We start from the raw sequence: 22563 nt of genomic DNA, 5'->3' as shown, positions 1-22563 counted from the left end.
AGCCATGCCACAGTGAATTGTGCTCTGATGGGAACACAGAAGTGGGATTAAATCTGACATGAGAAAGTCGAACAGCAATTCCCATAGCTGTCTAGGCTCTCCATCCTCCACCTTCTAGCATCTGTATACCACTTTTCTTCAGTACACATGGTGAACTAAATATAGTGCATCCAACTCTTCCAGTGGGCTCCTGGATTGTTTGTCTTGGAGTCATGAAGAAAAAAAGGATTTTACTCTGGATGGTTTTCTGAGGCTGGTGGTCAATTGACACCTCTGTAAGAAGCTGGTAGAACGGTGGTCTAGGCTGCAATAGGCACTTTTAATTATTCATCATTAGTTGTTTGGAAAACTTTTGTTTCCTTGTCCTCAGTTCCCAATCAGAGACTCAATCTAGGCCACTCCAACCCTTCAGAGGCAATTTATGTATTTTTTTTCCCCAAATAAATAGGCTTCCCCTTATTCAATTTCTCTGCTCAGTAAGCTCTATTAAAAAAATCACTCAGACTCTTCTGGAAGCTTAAGGCCCATTTCTCCTTGTCCAGGAGCTTTTTCAGGCGGCAGCTCTGCTGTAAAGAGTGTTCTCTACCCCAGCAGATGAGGGTTCTGAAGGTTCCTCCCAAGAACAGAGTTCCCTGCTTCTCCTGAAATTCTTCTTGTGGCTGTTGTGGGAACTAGAAGCTCTGTGGAGCTTTGCATCCAGAGCCCCCAAACTCCTGCAAACTCCTTGGCATTCAAGGAGCTGCACTTTATTTGTTCATTTATTTTTTTCAGGGAAAAGGTGATTGTTGTGTGGGGGAAACCCAACAGGCTGCCTCCCCATGCATGAGAGAATAGCAGCCTGTACTGGGAGAACAGATCTGTATAGCTTTGCAGAGGTAAGGAAGTGGGAGCAGCAAATCCCGTTAGGGTGGAGGGTGGAGCTGACGCTTGTGGTTGGGCCATTTGGTCATCTGACTTCTAGTAGGCAGGCATATAGGTTAAAATAGATTAGGCTTGTGAGCTAGAAGACCATGCCTTCGCCACGCCCCTGTGTGACCTCTCACCCTACCTGGCCACACCTGGGTGCCCACCAGCCAATCAGGTTTATTAACCACTCCTCTTTGAAAGTGGGTTAAAAGCCTGGGACACAGTGTGTCTGGGCCTTCTCATCTTCCCTGGCCTCTTGCCAGGAGGGGGCTTGCTGTAGTCCTGTGCCTCCAGGGCACATGGCCCGAAGGCCATGCACCCTAGGCTTCCTGACCTAGATGCTCCTCCACGTGGCTGGTTCCTGGTGCTGGGTATGAACCCAGATTTACCTTTCTCTCTCACTCTCCTATGCATCTTTCACACTAAATAAAAGCTTAAAATGTACCATGCTGCCTCGTTTATCTGTGCTGGTATTTAGAATTCTCTAAATATTAGGCAAGAACCCTTTCAGGTTTATTAATATTGGGGATTTAGTAATAAGCCCATGGTGAAAGCGTATGATACCCTAAATTCTGTAGCATATGTGGCACCCCACATAGCACTTCTGGGGAACTTTAAGAGGCCACATTTTCATGCAAATTTTAGGGAGTCATCTCTGATTTCAAGGTGATTTGGCTTTGGAGACCTTGGATGGCATCAGCCGGGGTCTCCATGGACCTAGGCTGCACTTCATTTAAAGCACTCTGCCACTGTTAATTGGTTAAGCTACAGCAAGGCTCTGGGAGTTAGATGTGTCCTTGCCCCACTTTTATTTCATTTGAAGATATTTGTTAAGAAAGATGAAGGGGAACATCTGCCTCTCTCAGGAAAGAGTGTATGTGGGCTGAGGCTGCAAGACGTGGTGGGAAGAGTGTGAGCTTTAGAGTCAGAGTCTAAAGGAGCTGAGTTCTGGCCACTCTTTCTCAGGTGTATGTTGGGCAAATTACCCCTCTGAGATTCAGATTCCTGATGTCTGAGTGGGGACAATAATATACACTTTAGAGAGTTGTATGAGATTTTAAATGAGATTGTTAATGAATGTAAAAATACCTGGTATATAATATATACACAATAAATGGTAACTACTGTCATTATGAAGAGTGATATAAGGCACTTAGATCTTCTGTTAAGATACAGCATGGCTTTCTAAACTTTTTAGGCAAAGCAATTTGAGTCCTAGTCCCAGAGAGCTCACATTTCATCTCTGTCTCCCCCACCCCCCATCTCCATTTTCCCCAATCCCATTCATAGCCCTGATGAATGATCCAATTTCCTCCTTCTTTGCTTTTGGGATGGGGTTTCTTCTAATTCTTCCTTGCCAAGGAACCTTGCCTTCATTCCCGATTCAGATGATTAACTCATTATCACAGTGTCCATTTTCTCTTTGTTTCTGCTCCAACTGTGGCCAAACCTGTGACTTTCAAAACTTGAACAAGGAAGAAATCCTGGAAATCACTCTTAATGTTAGGAACACTTTGCATTGAAAAGCTATGCACTGATTTCCAACCTTTCCCTCAGCGTGGAACTCAGTGAAAAAACACACATTGGAGTAAGAGATGAGCTGCTTATAGATGGATCCCTATTTAGCTGCCCTGAGCACTGAACATTATCTGGGGCACATCTCTAATTTGGGCTGGAAGCTGCATGTTGTTGAACAAGAGTTGCTTCATGCAATAGATTTTTATTCATTACTAGGCTAGCACCAGCAAGGTAATGATGGACTGAACTCATAATTGATCATAATGACAGGATTAAGAGTCAAAGGGATCACATAAACAAGACTAGTGTCTACTAATACTAACTGATAGAATTAAAGAGGAGAGAACAATCCAACATGGGAAGCAGGATACACAGCAGACTCATAGAATGGCAAATGTCCTAAACAGTACTCTGGCCTCAGAATCAGCCCTTAAGGCTAAGAAGCCCATGAGAGTATTTCAGATATGGAAAGCCAAGACACTCTGGCAAAAAAAAAAAAAAAATGACCTAAATGAAAGATCTCTGTGAGTGAGATCCCAATGGAAAGAACGGGCCATCAAGGAAGGAGGTGCCTTTCTCTGAAGGGAGGAGAGAACTTCCACTTTGACTATGGCCTTGTCTAAATAAGATCGGAGTTGGTGAACTCAGAAGGCTTCCATAGCCTTGGCAACTCATGACAAGAGCCTAGGGAGATTACTGACGCCATAAACAAGAGTGTCAATTGTTAAATCTACAACAGGAGTCATTGTGCACTTACTCCCCATGTAGGACATGTAGGATCTCTGTCCTTAATGTGTTGTACTATGTGAATTAACGGTATAACTAGTGCTCAAACAGTACTTTACACTTTGTGTTTCTGTGTGGGTGCAAACTGCTAAAATCTTTACTTAGTATATACTAAATTGATATTCTATATATAAAGATAATTGAAAATGAATCTTGATGTGAATGGGATGGGAGAGGGAGCAGGAGATGGGATGGTTGTGGGTAGGAGGGAGGTTATGGGGAGAAAAAGCCACTGTAATCCATAAGCTGTACTTTGAAAATTTATATTTATTAAATGAAAGTTAAAAAAAAGATGGACTGAACTAATTCCCTGCCTCTGAGGAGCTGTATTCCCTTAGTATGTGAGTTAGCATAGACATGTTGCGGTAGAAAATAGAGTAGAAAGACTTGGTTTCTATGGAATCTGCCAGTCTGGTTACATTGTGGCTCACCCATTTGCTAGATAATGTGAACTTGAGCAAATTACTGAACTTTCTGACTTGTAGTTTCTTATTTAGTAAAATGGAGGTCACAAATCTTCCTGCAGTCTTGCAGATAGAGGAGAGAATGAGTTTAATGAGAAAAATGTTAGTTTTCATTCCTATTTATAGATAGGGACATTTATCTTCCATTTGAATTCTTTCCAAAATAGCTAAACAAAGTCTAAAGGCCTATTCCAATTTTCCCAATGATTGTATTAGAACGTATCTTGTAGAAATATTTGTGGTTACCACAAGAATCATAGATTGTTGTCTTCATTCGCAACTAATTCCTGCATCCTCACTATGTGTCAAGACCAAGTCCTCAGCTTTGAGGTTGTCCTAGTCTGGATTAGAGGAGGGGCTGTAGGAGATGTTCAAGGTAGCTGGACAACCAAGAATGAGGATTCAGCTATTCCATTTTCTAATCATGAGATGACAGCATTCACTTTAGAAGACTTGAGGATGTTTATGATACACCATTCTACTTCTGTGACTTGAGAGCTGATAAAATGAAGGCTATTTATGCAACTTCCTTTTGATGAATTAAGTCAGCAACATTAACTTTCTAGTAGCAGGGAGGGTATGTTTTTTGGGACTACCTCAACTTTAAAGTAAAATGTTATGAATTTAGAATCACCGTAAATATTTTCCTGAATTTTAAAATAAATGAGCTGACTTCCAGTTATCAATGGGCAGATATTTCTCCAAGGGCTTGGCATTCTTACAGTTCATCTGTTTTTCTGTCTCTGCACACCCAGACATAAACACAGATGCACTTGAGCTAAAGGTCACCTACAAAAAGTTTGCAGTGAGAAGAGGAAAACTTGATGATATATATATGTTTGTTTTTATCCTACTATTTAGAAGGCCAATTCTTTAGGAGGTCACTGCTTTTCTTGAAGAATTCCAAGAGTTTTGCATTTTGCTCAAAATCTGTGTTCAATAAATCCTCTCTCTGTTCTGTTCAAGGCAGAAATTTTATGTACAGTAACAATTTGTCTGAAGTCAGATAAGACTGATTATAACAGAGGCATAAGTCTTTAGCTTGCAAGTTCTTTTCTTTTTACAGACACTAATTGGCATTTATATATATGAAAACATGGGACTTTATATTTTCACACACAAACAAATAATGTGACTATATAATAACTTCCCTGAGATAATGAGTTGATTTTTTTTTGCTTCTTATGCTCCCACATGAAGTGAAATAGCAAGAGATCATAAACTGTAGACCTAAATTTTTTTTGTGAATTCATGAAGGCTCAATAGGTAATTTCTAACCTATAGCAGGAAAGCTAAAATTTGCATAGGAAAGAATGTCTTGTTTTCTCTTCTTTATTGTCATTCTATGCAGTAATGGCTAGCTCCCAGGCTGCCTTCCCTTTGTCTCTTTCTCAGATAAAGCCTCTTTAAGTTTATTTTATTTTAAGCTATTCCTGAGAGAAAATAGTTTCAAAAGTACAAATCTCTGTATGTCTTAATCTGTTTTGTGCTGCTGTAACCATACCTGAGACTGGGTAATTTATAAAGCATATAGATTTTTTTATAGTTCTGGGTGCAGGGAATCCAGGATTGTGAGGACAATCCAGTGAAGATCTTCCTGCTGTGTCCTGGTCGAGCAGTGGAAGGCAGAAGGACAAAAGCGTGAGTGCACCTGTGAGCAGGAGATGAATTTGCAGCCTTAAGCGCTTCTATAATTGGCATCAATACATTCATGAGAGTAGAACCCTCATGACCTAACTATCTCCTGGTAGGCTCTACTCCTGATATTTTTGCATTGGGTATCAGGTTTCCAATTCATGAAATTCAAGGAACACATTCAAACTACAGCACCATACAAGCAAAAGCTAGTATTCTCTGGACAATCACTAGTGATAAAAGATCTTATTCATCTCTCTCTCTTTTTTTAAAGATTTATTTATTTATTTGAAAGAGTTACACAGAGAGAGGGAGACACATAAGAGAGAGATCTTTCATCTGCTGGTTGAAGATGGCTCCCCATATAGCTGCAACAGGCTAGTGTTGTGCCAGGACAAAGTCAGCAGCCAGGAACTTCACCCAGGACTCCTGCTTGGGAAGCAGGGACCCAAACACTTGGGCCATTTTCTGCTTATTTCCCAGGCACATTAGCAGGGAGCTGGATTGGAAGTGGAGCAGCTGGGACTAGAAACAGCACCCATGTAGGATGCTGGCATTGCATGCTGTGGCTTGAACTGCTGTACCACAACTCCGACCTCTCATAATGTTTTTTATCACACATCTTTCAATAATTTTAGAATATGAAACTGTAGTAATTCTGATCACATTTGAAAAAGAGATATCTAGTTTCTAAGAACAAACATCAAGGTTTTGAACCTACAATTAGAAATTGTACAAGAAAAACATTTGAAGCCAACAGTTAATGCTATTATGGGTGGCACACTACCTCAAAAGCACAGGTGTAGAAGATAAAAGAACTGAAAATTAGCTTGGTTCATTAAGAATTCTTTGGTTTTTGTCTCATCATCCAGTGTACCCTCTGCATTAGCCAGAGGCCAAGTGTGCTGAAAAATGGAAGTAGTTCCTTTTTTTTTTTTTTTTTTTTGACAGGCAGAATGGACAGCGAGAGAGAGAGAGACAGAGAGAAAGGTCTTCCTTTGCCGTTGGTTCACCCTCCAATGGCCGCCGCGGCCAGCGCACCGCGAAGATTATTTATTTATTTGAAAAGCAGAATTACAGAGAGAGGAAGAGTGTGACAGAGAAAGAGAGAGATCTTCCATCCACTGGTTCACTCCTGAAATGACCATAACGTCTAGGTCAGGCTGAAGCTGGTAGTCCAGAACACCATCTAGGTCTCCTCTGTGCGTGGCAGGGGCCCAAGTACTTGGGCCATCCTCCACTGCCTTCCCAGGCACATTGACAGAGAGTTGGTTCAGAACTGGAGCAGCTGGGACTTGAACCGACAGGTTTAACCACTGTACCACAGTGCCAGCCCCACATAGCAGTTTCATCTACCTATATTTAGGTTTAGAACCACAAAGGAGAGATGGACAATTTAGAGAAATTTCATAGTATTTCTTTTTAAGGGCATGAAGTTTTCCTATATGTCACAGAGCATAATTCTTTTTTTAAAAAATTCCAGGAGGTTGAGGCAGAATGTATTTTATGCTGGGTGTGTGTGTGTGTATTTAATGATGAAGTAGGGGGTGAGACTTCAAGAATGGAAAGGGATAAAACACACAGACTTCAGAACACCCCACCAACAGGACTGCTTTCCTAAGGCAGATGCACATTTGACAGATGGTAAATATCATTGTATTGAAATACTTTCTATCAAGAAGTCAATGAAAAGGAAAATGCAATAATTATAGTAAATAACGGAAGTATATATTTAATATTTGGGAGTCTCTAGTTAACTAGGTCAGACTATAGTTCTTTAAAATAACTGATTCTCAGCAACAGAAAGCCAAAATTCTTCTTTGCCATTATCATCATCATCATCATCACCATCAATCATTACATCAAAGGTCAGGTTCTTCTCTTGCTTGCTTCTTTGTTGCTCCCAATTCCTCCCTTTGTTTTTTCTTCTGTTTCTCTTTGGATATTATTGCAACCAACAAGAGCATAATGAGAGGGAACTGGAAAGAGAAGAAGAGAAAAAAATTAAATAGAATCTAGAGCCTTGAGAAAAGCTTTGAGAGAGTGATTTTACCAGTTTTACAGCACTCCTGAGAGTTGTAGAAGTATTGTGATTATGCCTGTTCCAGTGAGACCTGAACTTCTCCTAGCCTCCACTGTCTTCTTAGATGGAAAAATGTATTGGTGTATTAAGCAGGAGTCATGATTTCCCAAGCCTCTAGTGTGAATCAAAATGAAACTTTCTGGGGATTTCTGCAATGCAGGCAAGTTGAACTTGAAAGACCTCAATGTCTAATTTTCTATGAAGTCTTTGGATTTCAGCTGTCAGCAATTTCTCCTTTCTGTTTCCCATGTTGGAGGTCAGAACATCACTTCCAGTCTCAGTTAAGTCATGAAGTGACCATGTTACCTTGACAAATTTCTTTGCTTTCTCTCCTGTAAATGAAGAGCTTAGATTAGGTTAGTGCTCTGCCAGCTCCCTCATTCTGTGTGATTCTACGAAGGATGAGTTCCATATCCTTGCCTGATGGAGGCACACTCATGGAAACAGAAGCCTCTGCTTTGATGTTCAAAGGCATTTATGAAAGAGATCATCCCCCACCCCCAGCTTGAATTGGACACTTCAATACTAAAAATAGAGAGCAGGCTTTCTCTCTTTTAAGTGCACATTGGTCCCTGACTATTGGAACACCCACATTAGTCTCTTCTCTAATATTTTAGAGCTTTGCACATCCCCCAGTGTATGTCACCAGCCTCTTGTCTTTATGTTTTAAATATGATGTTGTGTGTTTTGTGAGAATAACAAATAGGGGAAACATTTGCAGTGTATGGATAGGAAGTGGTTTCCTTAGCAACAGTTGCAGTAAGAAAAATATATCATAGGATGTGGATTTTCCCCTACTTTCATTACCCCCAAATCTATTCCCTAGCCTAAACTTAATCTTATTGTAAGACAAAACATAGAATCATGTACTCTCTTGAGACTCTGTTGTAATTTGGAAGGCAATCCAGGATTCTACATATGCTGATAATACAGTGGGGCGCTCATTACCGTTTGGGTTCTGTATTAAAGCACATGGATTTACCTGGCTTATTTCCTCCTTGGAACCTTCCGGAAATCTGAATGACCTATAAAAACTGTTTTCCTTTACCTTCTCTGGATTTTCATACCCTCATGACTATTTCTTCTTAATGCTGTTTTGAAAAACAAACATCCAAAACCATAGCAACCACAGTGTGTAAATGTTGAGGGAAATCAGGTGTTTACTTGGAGTCATGAGGACTAGGAGAGGTTGTGAGTCTACTATCATTCTCTAGAGTAATAGCTAGCCTCAGGGGCTGCCCCCTTCCATCTCTTTGTCAGATAAAGCCTCTTGAGTATTCTTTGATTTTAATTTTTGCTTTTCTGGCTAGAGAGGAGACTTACCTCAACTTGCCAGAATTAGTCTGCTACATCTCAATAAAGATCCAATAACATACTGCTCTGATATGACTTGGCATTGCTTAAGCTTGGATCCTTCTTAAAATTAACTGAGTAAGAAACCTGAATAATTCTCAAAGACTTCAATTCTGGGGATGAAGACTCCTGTCTTATTGCTTCAGTGATGGGAGAACTGTAGCTTGAGAAAGATAGTACTTTGAGTCTATTTTAGGTAGTTGTTTACTTAAAAATATTTGTCTTTCTTTGGGTTTGTCCTTTCTGAACTGCATAAGAGACAGAAGTCATGAAATAATTTTAATGGTGTTTCCTCCACTGTTATTTTCTCTCCAGATGTCATTGCTAATGAACTACATATGACCTCCTTTTTTGTGTGAAGGAGGATGTTTCTTGCCACCATCCCATGCTCCTGTGTTGAAGAAGGGAAACACACATGACCTCAACTGACCACGTGAGTTTCTTGAGTCTAGGGAGCTGAGATTGTATGACCCCTTTTCCCATTCCTATAGAGTGCTCTGTATTTTTAATAAGGGTGAAACTACTGGTGGCCACAAAACCAAAAAACAAGTTGGAACCTGAGTGGTGATGTCTCTAAGTTTCTGATTTGACAGAAAAATGGCCAGGTGAACCAGAATCTCAACACCAGACAAAAATTTTGTAAACAGGGTCTTCCAAACTTGGATCTCAGGCACAGCCATTGCAGGGGCCCCTGGGGAGAAGAGGCTGGGATGGTAGAAGATGGTGTTGCCTGTTGGTAGAGACCATGAGTGGATAACAGAATTGTGATCCTGAGATTGGGTTTTGGCTAGTTTTTTTCACCTGAAAGTCACCCCTCCTTGACCATGGTTTACTGGCAGCTCTGGAGTTAGTACCAACAAATATTTACAGTGAAGCCCAGGAGTCTTCAACATCATATGATTACTATGGCTTTAAACTACATACTTTGCAAAATCCATCACAGGAATGTGAAAGATTAAAGTCAACTGGCTTTTGTTCTTACAGTATTACTTAAGTTTCTTCATTTCCAAAATTTGCTTATTCAAGCTATTAAAATAGGATATCAAGTTTAAAAAAGGACTTTATGTTCTCCATTCTCGTTTGATTCTAAGTCTAGTTCCCCTTGGGCATTCCTGCAGCCTAATAAGATGCCTGGTTATGCAGAAACCAACCAGTAAGGGGGCATAGGTTTTGTGTTCATAAATAGCCATGTGATTTTTTTAAAGACACGCAGAAAATAAGTAACTTCTGTAGCCCACCTGTTCATATTATAATCCCTTTCTCCTGTCTAATGTGTTATTCTTTCCTTGTCCCTCAGTCCTTGGCATATTGTCTGAAGTGGAAATGTTTTCCATATTTACTCTGTCTGGTTCTGTTTCCTCTGAGATTGGCAGGTAGTTCAAATTTCATTTTGGGCTATGCCTAAAGGAAAAAACGCCCATCCCTACTTCTTTTCTTTCTTATTTATAACTTCTTTCCTCCCCGAGGTACTTTCTCCCTATTTCTCCTTCCTTCTTCCTTGTATCTTCTTACATTTTCTGGGCCAAATTTCCCCTTCTCTAATTATTTTCTCCTCTATTTCAGCTTCCTTTTACTTCATCATCTAATCTGCTGGGGGAGATGATTTGCTTTGTGAAATGCTACATAACTCGATGTCTGACATCCAAGATCCCTGTCCCTGCCCATTTTGACTTTAAAAGGATCCAGAGATGATTCTAGATGAAAAGTTGAGTCTAATTTAACATAGGCAACAGAAAAGTTTCCCAGATTCTCTGTACCGATTCCTAGTTCTTTTGTATCTTGTATATTTGCACTTGATAGAGTTCTTTAGGCCTATATTCTGCATTAGTTCAAGAACAGCAGGGGTTTCTCACACTTTCACTCCCATGAAAAGGCTCTTTCAAGGTCTGAGCTGCCAAATGCCATGGTTCCCTCTATGTCTTCCTCTTACCTGGTCTCTCTGCAGTGTTGCCTCACCTGTCTTCTGCTTTTTAGCTGCTGCCCACTGCTGCTCAATCTTCCTGGCTGACCTCTCTCCATTCTCTGTTTCAAATGCTTTTGTCCCAGGGTCAAGTCAAAGTCTCTTTTCTCCATCAAGATTCTCTCCATGGGGATCTCGTCTTCAAACATCATTTGTACCCTACAGACTTCTAAGTATGAATCACCAGCCCCAACCTTTCCCCTATGCTCCAGATTTATAACAAGAAGAAATTGATTGTTCAGGCATCTCCTGCCATCTCTTGACAGAGAGTAACTGACATCTTCTCTTTAATGGACATTGCAAATCGAACCATGATCAGCCAACGCAGAACTCTCTGTTCCTGTAGCCACTGACCTCCCCGACAGTCTTCCCCACCAGCCTTTCTAGTTCCATTAAGTGGCATCGTTGTCCACCCACTAGCTCAGCCAAAGGTCATCTGCACACCCCCACCCCAATCCATTACCATTTAACTCTACCTTCAAAATAAATTGGAAATCCATTCACTATTCACAACTCCACTACTATCACCTTTGTCTATGCAACTATCTTCTCTTGCCTGCGTGACTGCAGTGTTTTCCAAGGAAGTTTCCATTTCCACTCTTGTCCGCAGCGGGGTACTTCTCCCACACAGTAGCCAGAATAATTTTCAAAAATGTAAATCAGATGACATCACTCCCTTTCTTAACAAGCCCTCACACCACCCCACATGCCCACCGCGTAAAACCCTCTTCTGTGCATTCTTGGCTACTTACTTCTACTGTGGTCCTAACCTCTTGAAAAGCGGAAGCCTTTTTTGCCTCCTCATTCCTTTCTCATAAGTAAAACAAGAACAAATATATTTATGGATCTGAAAATCCATTAAAGTATTGATTACTGTGTGAGTCAAAAGCTGCCTAACTAATTCTATCTTTTTTTGTTTGTTTGTTTTGGAACTGAAGGTTGAAACATGAGGAGCCAGCGGTGCTATTTGGTTTCCTACTCTCTGACAAGGGAGACTGAAGAGAATTGGGAATAATAGTATGGACTTGGGGAGAAAGAGATGGAGAAGGGAGAATAAAAGGGAAGGTAAAACATGGCAGAAGGGGGCAGGGACTGTTGGGTACAGAAGCACAAGGAATAAATCTGTTCCTTACTTTATAATTCATATTATAGTGCAATTTTATAAATTGAATTGCTGTAGAAAAAAGGCTAATAAGATGATATTAATTAGCATCATATTAATAATTATATCGTTTCTCCCTGAATTTATATAATCTTTCTGCAAAGAGCTAAAAATGGTTTAAAAGGCTCTAATGATATTATATTATTGGGCAATGTGTCTATAATAGACATTAATTATATGGTATTAAACCAATCCATAGAGCTTTCTAAAGGTACAATAGGCTAATAAAAAACCAGAAATCTAATTGCTATTCTAAGAATTTAGAATTGAAATAGCTTAATGATAGGGGAAAAAAAGCCTTCAAAACATTTGCTCTGATGTGGTTTTTCAGTGTAAGGCAAATTAAAAAAATCAATAAAAACAAAATAATTACTCAGACCTTGTTACACAGATATTGCTGTTAAATTTCCTCTTTTTCTAAGATACCTTATTGTGTGGTTTTCAGAGTCTTTTATAAGTCAGCCACTAGAGAGCAAACTTCTTCTTTTTATCAGGCTGCAGTTTTATTAAAAAAATGCACACCATATATACACATATATCAGCACTCTCATAATACTGCATTATCTCAGACTGTAAAATCTGATAATAATATAGCTTCTGGATGCCTGGGGCGGTGGGCTTGGAGGGGGAAGTGGGGAATTTTAAGGCTGTTTATATTAAAAACCTAAGAAAGAACAAGATAAGATGTTGTAACATTCAACTACCTTCCTGGAGTGACAATGAAACCTTTTGCTAATGAAGCATAAAGCCTTAGGTTTCATCCCATGTAATAAAATATGATGGGCATTGTTTGGTCTGACAGGCATCTTGGGCCTTTTTTCAGGCTAAGGTCTCTAGAGGGCCCAAAGAAATGATATTGTTTCCAGGTGAAATGTAGATAAATTAAACTGTCAGCTACCTCTGCTGCCTTCAGTTCCAGAGGCTCCATTCTGGCAAAAGAAGGCTGCTAGTTCTAGAACATTCTCAGCTGTCCAACTCGCATGATTGCTTTGACATCCCTTCTGAAGGTATGAGGGCACCCAAAATATCAACCAAAGACAGAGGAGGGGATACAAGGAACAGTGGGATTTACTACGCTTTACAGGCCCCAGAGTATATTTCTCAGCTTGTTTTGTTTTGGTCAGGATCAAGCACTACTCAGCTGAGGAAACCGCTTTGTCTTCTGATGGCCTGCTTACAACTATCCTTGTGCACACGACCCCAGGGACGAGTGACTGAGCCAAGATGTGGGAGTCAAATTTCATTTCTGTTGTCTGGAATTTTTGGTATTCGAAGGTTGATACTCCAGAATTTGAACTTTTTGGCTATTTCAAAGAAATATTATTTAACAGCTGTAGGTAGAGTTTAAAAGATATCCAAGAAGATAGATTTCACAATCTTCCAGGGAAATACTTTCCAGGGTTTCTTGCTACTCCAGTTAGGTTATTTTTTTTATATTGAATTGACTCATGTCCAATTGTCAATATTAGTTTATAAAATATGGCCATTTCACAAGGTTTAACCTAACACTTTATGCTACAGGGCTTCTGTGGAGAGGTTTTATATAAGCACTGTTAACTGTTTCGTAATCTATTAGCAATCATTACTGCCCACTAAATACTCATCACAAGGCCGAGGCTACTGAACAAAGCTGTATACTGGGCATTTACTGTGTGCAAGGTCTTCAGTGAGCAGTTCAGCAAGCATTGAGCTCAACCAGATGAGGTTCTGTCTTTATAGAACTTACATTCTAGTGAGAGAAAATTAAAATAAAATTAATCTCTCTATACATGGGGAATCAGACAGTTAGAGTACCACAGGATATGAAATAAGATGAGATTCAGTCCCACCTGGGAGCCTAGGGAGAGTGGCCATTGTGTGCAGAGGCTGACATGTGAACGAGGTGGCTATCTGAGACTGGAACTATGTATAAGTGTTTCTATGAAAATGTTTTTAAACCTTTTTGTTTATTTATTTCACTTATTTTTTATTTTATAAAGGGAACAATTTCAGGTATTTCATATATACAATTTTAGTAATATTATGATACTTCCTACACTACACTCCCTCTTCCTTCCTTTCTTATTTTACAATGACGTACTTTCAATTTACTTTATACTCACAAGTTTAACCCTCCACCAAATAAATAATAATGAAATCTGCATATGAAAAATTTATCTGTAACCCCAGAGTTTATAGCAGCTCAACTCACAATAGCTAAGATATGGAATCAACCCAGATGCCCATCAACTGATGACTGGATAAAGAAATTGTGGTGTATATATACACAATGGAATACTATTCAGCTATAAATAATTTTTTAAAAATTGAATTGTCAACCTTATTTTTACTTGAAAGGAAGAGAGATAAAGATAGCGATAGAGAGAACTTCCATCCGCTGTTTCACTCTCCAAATGTCCACAACTGCCCAAGGTGGGCCAGGCCAAACCCAGGAGCCTGGAATTCCATCTGAGTCTCCCAAGTGGGTGGCAGGACCCAACTATTTAAGCCATCACCTGCTGCCAACCAGGGTGAGCATTAGCAGGAAGTTGGATTTGGGACCGGCGCTGAGACTTGAACCCAGGCACTCCAATTTGGAATGCAGGCATCCCAAGTAACATTTTAACTATTGCAATAACACCCACTCCATGCAAGCTTTTTCTTAAAATTTCCAATCAGGTACCTGTAGCTAAAATATCACTAGGTGTTAAAGTTTTTGAGAACAGCAATCTCTCTATATCTGGCAGAGTAGAGATTGCCTTCTGTGCTCCCAGGTCACCACTGTGTGGCAGGTGAGACCACTGCTCTTTCAACCAGACTATTGCTGAACTAGCTATGTGACCTGGAGCAATTTATTAAACTCCTCTGTGCCACAGTGTCCTCATCTATACAATACGGGTAAATGATAGCGCTCATCTATGTTCTCCTTTGGACTTCAGACATGACTGGGAATTTCCACAGAACTGCAAGGGAGCCCAGCTGAATTCTTTATGCTGACGTACCGAGGAGTCCCCACAGGAAGAACTTGAGCTAAACTGAAGGAGACAGTCAGGCAGCCAAGTGTGGTGGAAACCAAAAACCCCAGAGAATATTGGGAATCAAGGCACAGCATCTGTCACATGGCATGTTTTACTTTGTTCCATTTCTGTGTCCCAATTCATGCAGGGAGAGAGAGAGAGAGAGAGAGAGAGAGACTGACTTACTTTAGATTTATAAAGAATAAAGAAAACTCCCAAAGATCTCCTTTCACTCAACTATCTTTGAGACTCCAGGGCCCCAGCAGAAGTGCTCTCATAGGGCTTAACCAGTCTAATCCAAAGGGGTAGGGCAGAGAGAAGTTTTGGAGGAATGACAGCTCCATAAGCCAATAATGTCACTTCCAGGTCCTCAGGTTTACCCTGGATGGCAGAGGTGCCTGGTAGAGTCTCACTGCAGTAGAAGTAACAGCCATTAGAGACAGTCCTGGAATGTAAAGAAATCTTGGGTGTATGAGCAATTCCTTCATAAGGTCCTACCATAGCAGGAGGGGTGAAAGTCAGCAAAAGACGTGTTATGATCCAATGCAGCTCAGTTTGTATCCTTTCAGTCTGTCAGTGATCCGGGGCACATCATGTATGTGTAAATTCAGCAGTTTCCACTGTAATTGAGAGTCCAAAAACTTCTCATTCTTTTCCTGCCCAAGTGGATAGTTAAAAATAGAAAAATTTAAAAATTAGATAAAAATGACCATTAGCTTATCATGTGATGAAACTACTTGTAATATATTAAAGATGTGTTTCTTTCTAGATTTTAAGCTGATAAAATATGGGCATTTTATTTGTATTAAGGTATAGTCTGTGAATATTACATGCAAATATTGTACAAAAAGTGGTATCAAAGAATCCCTTTTCTACCCACCCTGCTTTGTGCTTGTCTCAACAGGAACCACTTTCAATTTTTATCAGGCTCCTTTTGATGTTCACCTTTATTAAAAATCATAGTAGTTTCCAATTATTTCTTCACTTGCCAAGTTTAGTGCTTAGAATGAAGTATTTTATTTACTTTTACTCTCTCTTTCTTAACTCTCCCTTTTGTAACTGTATTTCAATTTTTTAGCTAAATATTCAGAATTTTCATGATGATTATTATGTGAATATTGTTCACTCTTGACCTAAGGTATAGACCATGCTTTTTTTTTTCTTCAGGTTAACAGTCGTTTCTATTTGCTTAAGTTCCTCTGACGCATGATTGGTTTTCCTGCTCTCTGATAGCTCTGTAAAATGGCTTTCTATACAATTTTCCACATGGTCAAATCTGTCACATAATTTATCAGTTCTATTTTATTCTGTAAAATTCCTTCTGAAGCCCCATGACCTCTTGCTCCACTCTTGTTCTCCCTAGTATGGGTGTCTATGGTTTTTTTTTTTTTTAATAATGAAATGTGATTAATATACATCCAGCTTTCTGTATCTATGGGTTCCACTACTGACTAAACCAATTGCAGATCAAAATTACTTGAAAAATCACTGCATCTCTACTTAACAAATGCAACATCATGTTGTCATTATTCCTTAAATAATCTAGTGTAACAACTATATACATAGCAATTAGACTTAATTGGTTATTATAAATGATTTAGAGATGACTTACAGTATATGGGAAGATGTGTGCTTTTTTATACAAGGCACTTAAACATCCATGGAATTTTTTTTAACCCCAAAACCTTTTATTTAAGGTATGAAAATTTTTGCATTTCATAAATATAATTTTTGGAACACAGTGATTCTTCCCCCCCATCCTCTTTCCCTCCTGCATTCCCACTCTTCTTCCTCCTTCCTCTCCTATTCCTATTCTTATTTTTTACTAAGATCTATTTTCAATTAACTTTATACACATAAGGTTAACCTTAACTAAGTAAAGAGTTCAACAAATAGTATGAAAAAAAAAACACACCAAACTGTTCCTCAACAGTGGAGACAAGGGTTGTTCAAAATCATTGCATCTCAAAGTGTCAATTTCTCTTCTATAGTTTACATTTTAGGTACTCTGTTATTTATAACAGATCAGGGAGAACATATGGTATTCATCTTTCTGAAACTGGCTCATTTCACTAAGTATAATATTTTTCAGTTTCATCATTCTGTTGCAAAACCAGGATTTCAGTTTTTTACTGCTGTGTGGTATTCCATGGTATACATATCCCATAATTTCTTTATCCAGTCTTCAGTTGATGGACATCTTAGTTGACTCCATATCTTAGCTATTGTGAATTGAGCTGCAATAAACATGGGATAGATATAATTCTTTCATATGCTAATTTCATTTTCTTTGAGTAAATTCCCAGAAGTGGGATGGCTGGGTCCTATGGTAGGTCCGTATTCAGATTTCTGAGGTATCTCTATACTGTCTTCCACAGTGGCTGTACAGTTTACATTCTCACCAACAGTGGACTAGAGTACCCCTTTCTTTACATCCTTGCCAGCATTTGTTGTTTGTTGATTTCTGTATGAAAGCCATTCTGACTGGGGTGAGGTAAAACCTCATTGTGGTTTTAATTTGCATTTCCCTGACAGCTAGTGATCCTGAGAATGTTTTCATGTGTCTGTTGGCCATTTGGATTTCCTCTTTCGAAAAATGCCTATTTAAGTCCTTTGCCCATTTCTTAACTGGATTGTTTGTTTTGTTGTTGTTGAGTTTCTTGATCTCTTTATGTATTGTAGTTATTAGTCCTTTATCAGTTGCATAATTTGCAAATAATTTCCCCCATTTTGTCCATTGCCTCTTCACTTTGCTATGTTTTTTGCAATACAGAAGCTTCTCAATTTGATGTAATCCCATTTGTTAATTTTGGCTTTGTTTGCCCGTGCTTCTGGGGTCTTTTTCAAGAATTCTTTGCCTATGCCAATGTCTTGCAGGGTTTCCCCAGTGTTCTCTAATAATTTGATGGTATTGGGTCATAGATTTAGGTGTTTAATCCATTCTGAGTTGATTTTTATGTAAGATGTTAGGTAGACCTCTCGCTTCATACTTCTGCCTGCAGAGATCCAGTTTTCCCAGTTTCATTTGTTGAAGAGCATGTCCTTGCTCCAGGGATTGATTTTAGCATGTTTGTCAATTATAAATTGGTTGTAGATGCTAGGATTGATTTCTGGGGTTTCTATTTTGTTTTGTTGGTCTATATGTCTATTTTTGTGCTACTACCAGGCTGTTTTGATGATAACTGCCATGATGTATGTCTTGAAATCTGGTATAGTGATGCAATGCCTCTGGCTTTGTTTTTGTTGTATAAGGTTGCTTTAGCTATTCAGGGTCTCCATTGTTTCCATATCTATATATCTATATCTGAGAAGAATGTCCCTGGTATTTTGATTGGTATCTCATTAATCTGTAAATTGCTTTTGATTGTGTGGATATTTTGATGATACTAATTCTTGCAATCCTTGAACATAGAAATTTTTTACATTTTTTGTGTCTTCTATTTCATTCTTTAATATTTTATAGTTTTCATATTAGAGATCTTGATGTCCTTGGTTAAATTTATTCCAAGGTATTTGATTTTTTTGTAGCTATTGTGAATGGGATTGATCTTAGAAGTTCTTTCTCGGGGCTGGTGCTGTGGCACAGTGGGTTAACGCCCTGGCCTGAAGCGCTGGCATGTGGGTGCCGGTTTTAGTCCCGGCTGTTCCACTTCCAATCCAGCTCTTTGCAATGGCCTGGGATAGCAGTATAAGATGGCCCAAGTCTTTGGGCCCCTGCACCCACATAGGAAACCAGAAAGAAGCTCCTGGCTCCTGGATTCAGATTGGAGCAGCTCCAGCCGTTGCGGCCAATTGGAGAGTGAACCATCGGAAGGAAGACCTCTCTCTCTCTCTCTCTCTCTCTGCTTCTCCTCTCTCTGTGTAACTCTGACTCTCAAGTGAAAAATAAATAAATCTTTAAAAAAACGTTCTTTCTCAGCCATGGCATTGTCTGTGTATATAAAGGCTGTTAATTTTTTTTTTTTATCTTTTATTTAATGAATATAAATTTCCAAAGTACGACTCATGGGTTACAATGGCTTTCCCCCCCATACCGTCCCTCCCACCCACAACCCTCCCCTTTCCCACTCCCTCTCCCCTTCCATTCACATCAAGATTCATTTTCGATTATCTTAATATACAGAAGATCAGCTTAGTATACCTTAAGTAAGGATTTCAACAGTTTGTTCCCACACAGAAACATAAAGTGAAAAATAATAGATGATTTTTTTTTAAATCATGATGAAATCAGATCAGACCTATTGTCATGTTTAATCCCAGTGAGAGTCAAGTTGGGAATTGATAATTTCTTTTTTTTTTTTTTTTTTTTTTTTTTTTTTACAGAAGATCAGTTTAGTGTACATTAAGTAAAGATTTCAATCGTTTGCACCCCCATAGAAACACAAAGTGAAATATACTGTTTGAGTACTCGTTATAGCATTAAGCCTCAGTGTACAGCACATTAAGGACAGAGATCCTACATGAGGAGTAAGTGCACAGTGACTCCTGTTGTTGACTTTACCAATTGACACTCCTGTTTATGGCATCAATAATCTCCCTATGCACCAGTCATGAGTTTCCAAGGCTATGGAAGCCCCTTGAGTTCTCCGACTCTTATCTTGTTTAGACAAGGTCATAGTCAAAGTGGAGGTTCTCTCCTCCCTTCAGAGAAAGGTACCTCCTTCTTTGAAGACCTGTTCTTTCCACTGGGATCTCACTCACAGAGATCTTTTTGCCAGAGTGCCTTGGCTTTCCATGCCTGAAATACTCTCATGGGCTTTTCAGCCAGATCCGAGTGCCTTTAGGGCTGATTCTGAGGCCAGAGTGCTATTTAGGACATCCGCCATTCTATGAGTCTGCTGAGTATCTCACTTCCCATGTTGGATCACTCTCCCCTTTATTTATTCTATCGGTTAGTGTTAGCAGATACTAGACTTGTTTATGTGCTCCCTTTGACTCTTAGTCCTTTCATTATGATCAATTGTGAACTGAAATTGATCACTTGGACTAGTGAGATGGCATTGGCACATGCCACCTTGATGGGATTGAATTGGAATCCCCTGGTATGTTTCCAACTCTACCAATTGGGGCAAGTCAGCCCGAGCATGCCCCAAATTATACATCTCTTCCCTCTCTTATTCCCACTCTTATGTTTAACAGGGATCACATTTCAGTTAATTTTCAACACTTAAGAATAACTGTGTGATAATTACAGAATTAAACCAGTCATATTAAGTAGAACAGACAAAAAAAATACTATGAGGGATAATATATTAAGTTGTCCATTAGCAGTCAGGGCTATGCTGATCAAGTCACCATTTCCCATAGTGTCCATTTCACTTCAGGAGGTTTCCTTTTTGGTGTTCAGTCAGTTGTCACCGATCAGGGAGAACATATGGTATTTGTCCCTTTGGGACTGGCTTACTTCACTCAGCATGATGTGTTCCAGATTCCTCCATTTTGTTGCAAATGACTGGATTTCGTTGTTTCTTACTGCGGTATAGTATTCTAAAGAATACATATCCCATAATTTCTTTATCCAGTCTACCATTGATGGGCATTTAGGTTGGTTCCAGGTCTTGGCTATTGTGAATTGTGCTGCAATAAACATTAGGGTGCAGACCGCTTTTTTCTTTATCAATTTAAACTCCTTTGGGTAAATTCTTTTTTTTTTTTTTATTTTTTATTTTTTATTTTTTGACAGGCAGAGTGGACAGTGAGAGAGAGAGACAGAGAGAAAGGTCTTCCTTTGCCGTTGGTTCACCCTCCAATGGCCGCCGCGGCCGGCGCGCTGCGGCCGGCGCAACACGCTGATCCGATGGCAGGAGCCAGGAGCCAGGTGCTTTTCCTGGTCTCCCATGCGGGTGCAGGGCCCAAGCACCTGGGCCATCCTCCACTGCACTCCCTGGCCACAGCAGAGAGCTGGCCTGGAAGAGGGGCAACCGGGACAGAATCCGGTGCCCCGACCGGGACTAGAACCCGGTGTGCCAGCGCCGCTAGGCGGAGGATTAGCCTAGTGAGCCGCGGCGCCGGCTCCTTTGGGTAAATTCCAAGGAGTGGGATGGCTGGGTCGAACGGTAGGGTTATATTCAGGTTTCTGAGGAATCTCCAGACTGATTTCCATAGTGGCTTGACCAGTTTGCATTCCCACCAACAGTGGGTTAGTGTCCCTTTTTCCCCACATCCTCGCCAGCGTCTGTTGTTGGTAGATTTCTGTATGTGAGCCATTCTAACCGGGGTGAGGTGAAACCTCATTGTGGTTTTGATTTGCATTTCCCTGATTGCTAGTGACCTTGAACATTTTTTCATGTGCCTGTTGGCCATTTGGATTTCCTCTTTTGAAAAATGTCTATTGAAGTCCTTGGCCCATCTCTTAAGTGGGTTGTTGGTTTTGTTTTTGTGGAGTTTCTTGATCTCTTTGTAGATTCTGGTTATTAACCCTTTATCTGTTGCATAGTTTGCAAATATTTTTTCCCATTCTGTCGGTTGTCTCTTCACTCTCCTGACTGTTTCTTTTGCAGTACAGAAACTTCTCAATTTGATGCAATCCCAATAGTTGATTTTGGCTTTGACTGTCTGTGCTTCCCGGGTCTTTTCCAGAAATTCTTTGCCTGTGCCAATATCTTGAAGGGTTTCTCCAATGTTCTCTAATAACTTAATGGTGTCAGGACGTAGATTTAGGTCTTTAATCCATGTTGAGTGGATTTTTGTGTAAGGTGTAAGGTAGGGGTCTTGCTTCATGCTTCTGCACGTGGAAATCCAGTTTTCCCAGCACCATTTATTGAATAGACTGTCCTTGCTCCAGGAATTAGTTTTAGATCCTTGATCAAATATAAGTTGGCTGTAGATGTTTGGGTTGATTTCTGGTGTTTCAATTCTGTTCCATTGGTCTATCCATCTGTTTCTGTACCAGTACCATGCTGTTTTGATTACAACTGCCCTGTAGTATGTCCTGAAGTCTGGTATTGTGATGCCTCCGGCTTTGTTTTTGTTGTACAAGATTGCTTTAGCTATTCGAGGTCTCTTGTGCCTCCATATGAATTTCAGCATCATTTTTTCTAGATCTGCGAAGAATGTCTTTGGTATCTTGATTGGGATTGCATTGAATCTATAAATTGCTTTTGGGAGAATGGACATTTTGATGATGTTGATTCTTCCAATCCATGAGCATGGAAGATTTTTCCATTTTTTGGTATCCTCTTCTATTTCTTTCTTTAAGGTTTTGTAATTTTCATCGTAGAGATCTTTAATGTCCTTGGTTAAGTTTATTCCAAGGTATTTGATTGTTTTTGTAGCTATTGTGAATGGGATTGATCTTAGCAGTTCTTTCTCAGTCATGGCATTGCTTGTGTATACAAAGGCTGTTGATTTTTGTGCATTGATTTTATATCCTGCCACTTTGCCAAACTCCTCTATGAGTTCCAATAGTCTCTTAGTAGAGTTCTTTGGATCCTCTAAGTACAGAATCATATCGTCTGCAAAGAGGGATAGTTTGACTTCTTCCTTCTTGATTTGTATTCCTTTGATTTCTTTTTCTTGTCTGATGGCTCTGGCTAAAACTTCCAGAACTATGTTAAATAGCAGTGGTGAGAGTGGGCATCCCTGCCTGGTGCCAGATTTCAGTGGAAATGATTCCAACTTTTCCCCATTCAATAGGATGCTGGCTGTGGGTTTTTTATAAATTGCTTTGATTATATTGAGGAATGTTCCTTCTATACCCA

The 22563-nt window shown here is 39.7% G+C and overlaps 1 long non-coding RNA gene across 4 annotated transcripts in view; it reads left to right on the top strand.

Moving 5' to 3' along the window:
• The window catches only part of LOC138849636 (uncharacterized), a 246831-nt gene that overhangs the window by 66082 nt on the left and 158186 nt on the right, over window positions 1-22563 (top strand). For 3 of the 4 annotated variants that reach the window (XR_011388625.1, XR_011388623.1, XR_011388622.1), the window contains exon 4: window positions 9061-9178. This is a non-coding gene — a long non-coding RNA (uncharacterized lncRNA). Of the gene's footprint in view, window positions 1-9060; window positions 9179-11643; window positions 12149-22563 lie in introns of those variants that run through there. The other variant, XR_011388624.1, reaches the window with a different exon arrangement.

This window comes from Oryctolagus cuniculus, chromosome 5, assembly GCF_964237555.1.
Source record: "Oryctolagus cuniculus chromosome 5, mOryCun1.1, whole genome shotgun sequence".
Lineage (NCBI taxonomy): Eukaryota > Metazoa > Chordata > Mammalia > Lagomorpha > Leporidae > Oryctolagus > Oryctolagus cuniculus.
This window is presented reverse-complemented; position numbering and strand designations above follow the sequence as displayed.